Source organism: Pezoporus occidentalis, unplaced genomic scaffold (assembly GCF_034315485.1).
Source record: "Pezoporus occidentalis ecotype Australia unplaced genomic scaffold, CSIRO_AGI_Poc_V1 ctg2, whole genome shotgun sequence".
Taxonomy (NCBI): Eukaryota; Metazoa; Chordata; class Aves; order Psittaciformes; family Psittacidae; genus Pezoporus; species Pezoporus occidentalis.
In genome coordinates, this window is record NW_026913855.1 from 9,587,815 (window position 1) to 9,598,766 (window position 10,952).

Below are 10,952 nucleotides of genomic sequence, written 5' to 3' on the forward strand. Positions count from 1 at the left end.
CACCTGTGGAAGGGATAGTGGGGAGCTGTATGGAAGCCATTAGAGAAACAGGACTGAGAGCAATAGGGCAGTGAGCTGAGCACTTGACATCACTCTACACTAATGCCAAGGGTATGACAACAAAAAAGAAGAATTCAAAGCTTTAGACCACAGCCAAAGCTATGATATAAGAGGTATCACAGAGGCCTGGCAGATGGGTTGTATGACTGCTATATTAGAATGAATTGCTTTGGAAGAAAGATGGGGAAACGTAAGGGAAGAGTTGCACTGCATGCCAAGAATACAAATAGTTTCTCCAGAGGAGAAGGGATGAGTGGCAAGTTTACTGACTGCTTCTGGGTAATAAAAGATCCAGAAGTCTCTTGGAGGTCAGAAAACTGAGTGGAGAGGTTTTATTAAAAAATATAACACGACAAAACTAATCAAATTGTTGGAGAGTGCTGAGAATATTTAACTGTGTAGGAATGTGGAGAAGGCAGTAAAAGAAGATGTCATTATATTTCTGGCTTTTATTGTTTGGAGGAACTCACAAAGAAGCTGAAGTTCTGAGGAAATTTAAATGAAGAGGATCACCTGAAATAGCTTGAAAACAGTGGTAGTGGAGCACCTGGCCTCCAAGTAAATGAATATGTTAAAGCAATAGAGGGGGAAAATAGACTTGAAAAAAAGTAGTCCTAAATAGGCTACTTAGTGGGACTGCTTTGAGAAGATACCTGGCTTCTAGATCAAAGAAAGTAATGAGTATTAACTGATTTGTTTCCCACTTCTTTGCTCCTTTTCAGTTCTAAGCATCTATTTCCCCTCTTACAACACTGGTTCTGTGTACCACTGAATTTGTCTGTCATCTTGAGGTTTTTAGCATTTTCTGTATCCATAAAATACATAAACATCCAGGGTTAAAGAAATAATTTTACAAATTGCCTTAACAAAGGTATTCAATTATCAAGATGGGGATGTGTGTGAAAGGTAAGTCATAATTTCCTTCTACTCATGAACCCAGCCTGATTAATTTATTTTGGTCTACTTAACACTTAGCCCACAAAAGTGATTTCAAAAGATCCTCCAGTCTGTCACTGCCAGTGTGCTCTCCTCTGGGAGTGGAAACATGAGCAGTAGCCAGGTGTGTCCTGGTGTTATCTTAAAAGACACCTGCAGGCTGCAGTGTTGCCTTGATTATCTGCACACCTCTACAGACGCTCTGCTTAGTTTTGCTCATAATGGTTGTACCCATCACCTGCTGTAGAAACGAGACGGGGGAAAGCCAGCAGAAGAGACTGGTCAGATATTTTGGTCACTGTTGTTCAAGTTAATGGAAGGGAAGAATAATGTGGGTGTTTTGTCAGTTCCATGAGTGTTTTTGTTTCTACCATGTGGCTCTATGAGACACAGTGTGTAAGGGATGGTGATGTTCCTGTTGGAAGGTAAACCCATCTTGGCTTAGAAATGGCCTTTTTCTACAAGCATCAAACTATTCCCTCTGATCAAAAGGTGTTCAGCTTTGTGTTCAAGTAGAATAGAATACTTTTCCTTCCATTTGAAAGCATGTATGTAGTGTCTTAAGACCAGAATGAAGGTCAGATGTCTTCTGAAGGCATAGCTTCCACTTTTGTAAGGGTGGATGATGGAAAAGAGATTGTGTTGAATCTGAGCTTCCCAGTCTGTGTAGGAAAAGGTGAGCATGTCTCTTCTTCGATGCCAGTGTGACTTTGCTTGGCTCAGGGCAAAAGTATCACACTTGCTGGGTCAGATTTGGAAGTCATGGCATCAGAAGATGGGGTACCCCCAGTTCCCTATAGAAGTGAGCACCTAGGCAGGTTCTTGGTAAATTCAGTCCCCAGATCTGGTGCAGGCACAAATCAAGGCATGCAGCCCACCTTGCTGTGCCACTGGTCTCTGCTCTGCTGAGTGGGAACCAAAAGGAATTAGTTTGATGCTTTGCTGGAGTCCCAGGCTATTCAGTGCTATTATGAATTCTACTATCTAGAAAGCAGTTGAACAAGAAGAAATGATGCTTTACTGAAAGGTGACCCTGTTACAGCTGACCTGATGAATTTGCCAGATAGTGTTTCTATGTTTGGATTGTGTTGTAGAGAAGCATTGTGCAGTCAGTCCTTGGATGAAGCCAGGCTTAGGGTTTACGAAGTACATTGCGTGGACTGTGGGCTGAAGGAGAAATTATGAATCTAGAGAGCTCAAGGATGTTTTATCAGTCTTGAGTGGTGTGACTGTCAGACCTGGGGGTGGAGATCTGAGCGTTGCAACAAAGAAGTCTAGAAAACAAGCAAAATCCTGTGGGAGTCTGCCCAGTGGGGCATCCCTGCTCAGTTGCAAGGAGACTTCTGGTGGGAGCAAAACAAAGCACCTGTATCCTACCAGCCTAATCTAATGGCCCTTGGGTTATTAGAAAAGGCAATTAACAGTTGGACCCTTTCCACATTCATCACAATATTCAAGAGACTGTAGATTTTTATTGTATTCTGAGGTGAGTTCCTCCCCCCCTCCTCCACCCATAAAGTATGTTGACTCTGATATATTATTGTTAACTACTACAGAGCAGTGCTTCCACAATGAGATACTTTTTTAACCAGGTCTTGCAAATTGATCCCTGCCAAGTCAATTTGAAGTCTTTGTTTTGCTGCTTTTGCAGGAGTCTTGTGTTTTCCGGTAAATGTTCAGGATAATGCCTTTTTTTTTTGACTGTAGTATTTTCCCACTGAGCTGTGTCTTGTCCACAGTCCTTAACATACCTAAAGGAAGGGGTGGAACAAAAAAAAGCAGAGTCCTCACCTGCAAGCATACAAATAAACTGTTTCACTAGGGTGTCCACTTCTATCCAAAGGGCTTCCTGATGGACACGGCTGTGCTTACAGCTGAGAACTTTATTTCCATGCTGCAGATGTCATCTTCCTGTTATGAGTCATGTGTTTTGCATTTTTCTTCACATAAAAAAAATGCATAGGTCTAGATATATCCACCTGAATCTGAACTGCTTGTGATACTGCCTGCAACTCCTGCTAGGGCTGGCTGCATAGGTCAGCGTTTCCAGAACTGACATACCTAAGAAGCATTTGAACCCATATTTTGAAATTTGAATTGGTGGCCAGCTTTTTTTTTTTTTTCTTTGAAAGGATCTAAAGGAGATGTTACTATCACCAAAATCAGTGCCAGCTCTGAGTTCTCAGGTCTGACAGGAACAAATGCCTGTTTTTATTTCCTCCACAGCTCCACTCCAGTTCCACAAAAATCTGAAAGGAAATTCTGCAACATGGAAAATACTAGATGTCTGATTCAAAGCATGTTGAAATGCAGGCAAATCACTATGATGGGCTTTGGATCAGGTCCTAAGTAAACTAATTCTTGAACTGTCACCTCTGGTCATAATGGCCCTTTATTCTGTCTTTTTAATGACAAATGATTTTGTTATAAAAAGCCTTATGTAATTTCTGGCATGGTTAGACCTCATATACGAAAGGTGTGTAATCTTAGAAATGCTCTAGCTGGTTTCTTAGGTTGTGTAACAAATAATTATGGAATCTCGCTGAGTCTTGCTTTATTATTATAGAGCTCCAGGCTTTTACCCCCAGTTGCTTTACATGCTTGTTAATATTTAAGCTATCTTGTAGCTTGGGTAATTTGTAATGACTTTTTTGTTACTGAAGCTAATATTAAACAAAAGTTGTTGGGGGAAAAGCGAAAGGTGTGATGGATGAGTTGTTTTTCTGAAAGTGCTTTTCCTAATTTTAATAGCTTTTGGCTGATTTGCAAATACAAATACGAAATAGAAAGCTCTTCCAAAGCTTTTCTTGTGCGCTTCTCTGGCTAATCAGGAATGCCCAGCACCACTCTTCTCAGCAGATTGGGCAACGGTGGACAAGCAAGTTTGCCAGGAAGAATACTCTTGTATGAAATGTAGATACCTCTTAAAGATGGTGGTTTTGCATACTAAAACTAAAGCTCTAGCCAAAACACTAATAAAACAGAGGAGGTCTTCTGACTACAGAAAGCATCCAGGCCTATAGAGAGGGCCCAAAGACTTCAGCCGCCCTTTGCTATAAAACAAGGTGGAAAAGATAGCTCTAGTTCCTGCTGCTTTTGTCCCATCCTGCTGAACCATTGAATCTTTCTCTGTCTGCACTAATTAAAACCCAAGAATTTTCTAGTTACATCTGTGGTCTCTCTTCAGGGTCAGAAAAAACAGAAAAATTTTGTGTAAAATTGGAGTTAGTCTTGAGCTGGGCTGGTGCTTCTGCTTGCACAGGTGGTAGCCAAGGCTTCAAGAATGGTATGTGCAACTACAAATGATCCTGGTATCACGTGGAGGGCTTCAGGCATGACTCGCTAACCTCGCCCTGCTTCCACCAGTTTTCATGGTGGCCTTCAAGGGGAGCTGAGGTCAGTGTGCTGCATGACCTACAAAATCCCATACTGCTTACTTAAAGACAAAGGGACAGAGCTACACACCTAATAGTGGTGACATACATAGGTCCAAGCTGACCTGCTAAAGTTGGGATATGTCTGGCTTTTTGATACATAACTCAAATGGTTAAAAACTCGTCATAATAGTTCAGGTAGGCTCTGAAACAACACAACACAGGAGTGAGACTTTAATTTTCTTATGAAAACCAAAGATCCAAAGCTAGTTCCAGTTGAAAAAAGCTTGTAGCATCAGGTACAGATAATTTGTTCATGAATACCAATTTATATTTATTTGGATAATATGTGTCCGTGGTATACTCAGCACTCAAATCCTGTATGTAGTTGCAGGCCTCCCACCCTTGTGCATTTGCTGCCACCTCTGTCTGTCACAGCAAAGTACAGTAAAGGTGGAAGAGGTTCACAAGTATGATCAAGATGAGGAATGATTCTGAGTCATCTTCAACACGTGACTTGGAAGGCGATATGATACAGGTCTCAAGGTGAGAGAGAAAAGTGCTTAGGGGAAAGGCTGCAAAACTCTCCCAGATGACATTCATTGATCCTGTGGTCTGTTATTGGGTGGCACATGGAGAGCGAAATAGCAAGAGATGTTTCTTTGCATGACACAAATCTAACTGGACTTGAATTGAAGAACAAGGCATGGGCTCAAAAAAGTGACAGGACAAAACTGTGAAGGAAAAGTTCTTCAGGGTACAAGTTCTTTGAGTACAAGGGTCCTGTTTTGGCTCAGGAATATCCTAAGCACCAAGCAAGTGTAGGAAATACTTTGGAAATACATTTCCCTTCTGTTGAACATGCCCTAAGCTGTAGAGAGTAGGTATGCTGGAGACAGGACCATGGGCTAGGCAGATTCTTACTTTGACATAGAACAGATGATTTTTTAAAATTTTACATATTTGGGGATTTTGGAATTGAGTGGCTTCCTATGAAAAGATGCCTAACAATTAGCACAACGTAGCTTGGTGTTCTTTATGACATTTTTTATTAATTATGGGTCATTGGAAACAGCTATATGGGTTGGATGTAAACTTGGGCTTTAAGTGAGACGTATTTGAGCTTCACAGGGTGTGTTGGAGTTCATTTGAACAGAGCCAGGGAAGAGGTAATTCTCCTGGCAAGGCATGCTGGAGGTAGTCTGGCAAGCCTGTCTGCCCTGCTTGGGTCTTTCAGCATCCTGTACAGGTACAGGCTGGGAGATGATGTTGCCAGAGCTCCCAGGTTCAAGTGAAATGTATGGGCCCCTGGGGCGATGAACAGTGTAGTATTCTGTGCCACTCTGCAGGTGCATGCTAATGTCCAAAAAGGAGACTCATTCCCTTGCTTTCCCACATCAAAAGGCTGGATTCCTTCCTCTTTGTAGGCTTTGTGGGCTTTTCTCTGATTGTAAAGCATGAAACTGGCTCTGCAAATTCTTTTTCATACAAAACCTCTATTCTTACTGGTCCCATTTATATCAGTGAAACAGTACTTGCAGGTTTAAGATTTTTAATTATTTTTGTAGCTAAGCCCTATGTTCATAGCTCATATGTGACCAATTTTACCCTATGTTTCTTCTGTCATTATATATCTTTTAACCAAGGCAAAATTATTTCAGTGAATACAAATATGTATGTATTGGTGCAGCCAGGAAAATAGGGTATTCAGCTGTTTTTGTTGTGTAAGGGTAAGTGGTGAGTTGTTAAATAACTGAGACTTCTTCTTAAAATATTGATATGATTGTTTACATCACGTGTGTTGTTAAAATGAATGAGCCCATTTGCTGATATTTTTGTCAGAGTATATTCATAATAATTAAGGGGCCTTTGTTGTTGTTTTTCTCCTTATTTTGTGGGAAGGTACTACATAAAGCAGGTACAGGAGGAAATACAGCAAATGAAAAGCAGCAGTATGTTTTTTGGTGTTGATCAAGTCTCTGACAAATAAACCAAATAAATGAAAATTGAATAATTTCAAATAGGATTTTTTCCTCATAATAGAAAAACTGCTTTTGGCTTTGTCCTCACTCATTATAATTCTATTAATGAAAATATGTAAATACCGTAAAGTTTTTCTGTATATTCAATCTGTAGAACTAAAGGTAAGGAGAGAAACCCTCACGCAAATATGATTCCAGTCAAACTTCTTTACTAGCCTGTACCTATAAGCATCTTGTTCAAGTATGTTTTTAACTTGATACGGATGATCAACACTACACAGTTATCACATATCAGTGTAACTTGAATGCTAGTTGTGTTTACATGATAGAAAATGATGACACATCTATGGATTGATGGGCAGAAGGGAACCCCCAGGGCAGTGCATTCAGAGCTGCACACAGTGATAAGAATATTTAAATTGGAGTGTTACAAACCTCTTGACTTGCTGCTAGTGCAGACAGAGGTACAGCAAGGTCTTCGGGAGACAGTCAAAGTTGTCCCCTTCTCCTTTCTCTACCTCCTTCCAGCTGCTGCTGTGGATGTTAGTTGTTCATCCTGAGAGGCAGCAGTGGTTGGCAGGGCTTGGGCAAAGCGTATGTCTTTGCAGACAACCTGTGGAGCAGCTTTGGCTAGAAGAACATAAATCCATGATTCTTTGGACCTCAAGACTGTCTTCAAAGTTGCAGTCCTTGTATGTGAGGAAGCAACTTTCCTAGACTTTGTTAGAGAATGATTAGTTACTGATCATGGGTATCTGAATGACTTGTGCCTATTGTGACACTCCCTGAAGAATAAGCATGCATTTTGAAGTCTTCAGGGTTTTTTTGTGTTATGTCCATCAAGGAAATGGGGCATTGGAAGACCTTGTCTGGTTGTCTTCCAAGACAAGTTGCTTATTGTTTTCACCTCCCACTGGAGTCAAAAGGCTCCTTCTGTTTATGGTAAGGATGGCATTGCACGAGACAAACTTTTCCAGTCTGTCTGGGGCAGAGCCTTGCAGTCTGTGGTATGGGCTGTTAATGTACAAAAGCAAGCATGATTGGCTCTTTAACGTATTCTTTGCTGCATGCTGAAATCCTCAGAAGTGGATGCAGCCTGGTTGTGGTAAGCTCGGCACCCTGAAATCCAGTGGGTCCCTCACAGCTTGCTCTGGTTGTGGCCTTAAGGTTCTTTGCAATAAGTTTAAGATCCAGGTTGCTTTTTAAGTAATCAGCATGTTCAGCAGCTTAAGATCTCAAATCTGGTCCTTGTATAGGAGAGTTTAAAGAAATGGGGCAGAGAGATGAAAATGTGTAACAAACTAATGCTGAAACTCATCATTAAAACTCATCAAACTAACAGATGAAAATCAGTTTTATGATTAATTTTTTTTTCCTTTCTGCCACAATGAGCCTATTGCTCAAAACCAAGTTTCATGTTAGCGTTTGAACCTTCTAATTTGAACACTTATTTGGCCTTTTAATAATACAGGGGACAAAAAAAATACCCCTTCATGAGTCTTGTTGCTCAATTTGGCTGGAGTTTCCCAGCCTATTTATAGAATAGCAATTAAGATTAATGTATAGCTGCTCACATATAGTTCCTGGCTCTGCTAGGTTTTGAGCCACTCCCAACAAGATCTGAATGACTGAGATATTTAGTGTCCATGAGAACTCCTGCTGAAATCAGCTGGAGATATCTGTCATGTAGATACGTGTGTACCTTGAAAGCAAATGTGTCTTATCTTTCTTTTCTGGTATCATCAACTCTTTTTTTTTTTTTCTGTTGTGCAATGAAATTGTGAGGCTGAAGCTAAACAGAACATGCTTCCCAGTCAATATATGGAAATATACTTTCAGTATTTCTCAGTCAGGTCTTGCCACTGAATGGGTAAATTTTCAAATAAATAAAAGGGAACTCATTACATGCATTCATTACTATGGACCTTTTTCTGGGAAGAGGTGTAAGTCATGCATACAACTCAGATGTCTTATGGCTGTTATGAAGTAGTGAAATACAATGATTGGTTTGTGGTATGTTTTACTGGTTGCCAGCTCTTATGGCTTGTGCACATGGACTTGGATGTAACTGTGCTGCACTTCATATAGTGATGGCTGATAGATCTCTGTAGGAGATGCTGCTTGCTGGCCTTGCATCAGAGGAGATGGACGGACAGTGCTTATGAAAGCAACCAACCAAAGTAAATTGAACTCAAGCAGTGTTCAATCCTGTTTTGCAAGCAATTAAATAAGAATGAATATGAGGATGAGGGTACAGTTTCGTCAGACCTCATCACATTTGTGAGACCTGTAGGCACCAGCGTGCTAAGCCAGGCTTCTTGTCCTGGTGAGGAAGAGCAGAACTGTGCCAAAGGGAAGGGTCCCATGTCTTAGATTTTTATCTGAGTTAGACTCAAGTCTGGGTGCATATGACAGCTCAGAAATTGCAAAACCTCATTTCTAAAAGGATACTATAACAGGGTGTGTATGATATCCCAGGGAGCCTGCCTTTTCAATTGCAGCATCCCCTCTATTAGAGAATAGATTCTGGTAAAGTAACAACTGCCTGTGTTCCTGATAAAGGTAACTACTAGAAATACTCCAAATGTAAAATATATGGCTTAGTTTACAGTAAGTTTCTATATATTTTGATACTAAGGTAGCTGAAAAGATTTAATAACTTTAGTTCCCCTACGTACGTGCGCATCTAGAATCCTATGACTTACATATTTAAAAATCCATTCTTCTCCAGAGGTCCTCTTTCTCACTTGGAATAAACCTCCTGACTTGCACTGAGTCAGGGCCCTGAAACAATATTCCTTTTAATTGCACAAGACTGTTTCCTCCCCACAATAACTAGTTATTGGATGATGCAGGAATCCTATAGGAAGGAAAAGAGTGTAATCCTGTAATTTAAATAGTGCACTACAATGGTATGTGCACTGAATTAAAAAGGGCTAAAATAATGGTGTATGAACACAATGGTCCTAGGTTTTGAATGGTTAACTCTTAGATACTTTATTGTAGGGATTGTTTCACACTGTCCTGAAAATAAAAAGGCTTATATACTATCTCAGAGTGAGACAGTAAACTGTAACCTCTCTTAATAGCATAAGCACTACCTCCAGAACTCTTTATCCCATGCTCTTCTTTGTTACATCAGCTTAAACAGATAACAGGTTTTTGGCACCATTCCGGTGTTCACAAGCCTGTGTGTGAACTGACTAATTTCTAGCTGCTTCAGCTGTTTCCCAGTTTGAGGACACATCTCCACCCTGTAGGAAAACCCAACGTAATTCCCCAACATTTAAATCAAACTGTGACAATATATGCCTTTCCCATCTTTTCAAGCTAGTTACAGGATCTTTTGGTCTTGAGGTTTCAGCTGTACAAGGAACAAAAATGTGTCTAGCAATTTTTATTGATGAAAATATTAATTAAAAGTAATTCGGGTAGCCTTACAATCCTTGCTCTGGTTGTTTGTGCTGGAGAGGAAGAAATTATAATAACAAGATGATATCATGTGCTGAGCTTGTCAAGTCAACTGGTCAGATTTGAACCTGTCATCTGTGGTGACAGAAATGATGATGTGCAGAGGAAATTCTCCTTTGCAGCCACTGAGAACGTTGTGGGGTGGAGGATCTTATTCACAGCAAGGGGCAAAACCAATCTCCTTCATACAGAGTGAAGAAATGTGGAGCAATGCCTAGTCCCTGGGAAACAGGAAAATTCAAACCTGAACGTTCCCAGGGAGCTCTGACAACTGTTTTCTTCTGCCACTTTTAGAAGATGCAGGGATTGCACAAAATTCCTTGAGAAGTGGCACTAGAAATCTATGTTTATTTTGCTTTGGCCAAGGTCTCGGCAGTGACTTTGCCACAGGATGGGTGCGTTGAGCTGAGTTAGGGGCTCTGACCAGGAAAAATGCAGCTTATGTGCCTTATCTTACAAATTCAGGTTTTGGATAGAGAGGTGCTGTCTGCAAGAGATTTGGAACAAAGCCATCTTAGCAAAAGATGCTAAGACATCAGAAGAGTCTGTGGCAAGTACTGTTGTCTTGTGCTCAATGTTTTGTAGACTAGATTCAAGGGAGAAATTGCTTCTGCTTCCTCAAGGACAGCATTGGATAAGGGCAAGAAAGATAAGGGAGCAGAGAGAGGTGAAAGGGGAAGGCTGTTTCTCTGAACAAGACTTCTGTTGAACTATTATGGTGAAGGGGTTTTTTTGGTGGTGTTTGCTGACAAGGTTGAGTAACTGTAGTTTCTGTACACTGTTGTCATGTGTTAGCCTTGCTGCTTAAAACATGTATCTTCTTTGTCCTTCTTTAACCTGCTTCTTCTGGAGCTGGGGGGGGTGGGAAGAACCTGACATGACTCCAGGTATTGTGACACAGAAAGCTGTGCTTTTGCTATGTCTTATGATTAGTCAGAAGGATGCTTCAGAGAAGTTCAGAGAAACCCAGAAATGACTAGGGGGCTTCCTGGACTGACTTATGAGGAAAAAGTGAGAAAGTTGCTGCTGTACATCTGTGCAGTTCTGCTAAGTGATTAATGGGGAATGTGATGATAACATACAACTAATTGAGGCTTGTATATGCCAAAGAGAGGGGAATTACTTTGGT

At 40.7% G+C, this 10,952-nt stretch overlaps 1 long non-coding RNA gene across 1 annotated transcript; it reads left to right on the top strand.

Annotated features, from left to right (window-relative positions):
* The first annotated feature begins 520 nt into the window (after positions 1 to 520).
* On the top strand, positions 521 to 3,801 carry LOC134163089 (uncharacterized). The gene is made up of 2 exons (XR_009964562.1): positions 521 to 734; positions 3,223 to 3,801. It is a non-coding gene; the product is annotated as an uncharacterized LOC134163089 (long non-coding RNA).
* The last annotated feature ends 7,151 nt before the right edge of the window (positions 3,802 to 10,952 follow it).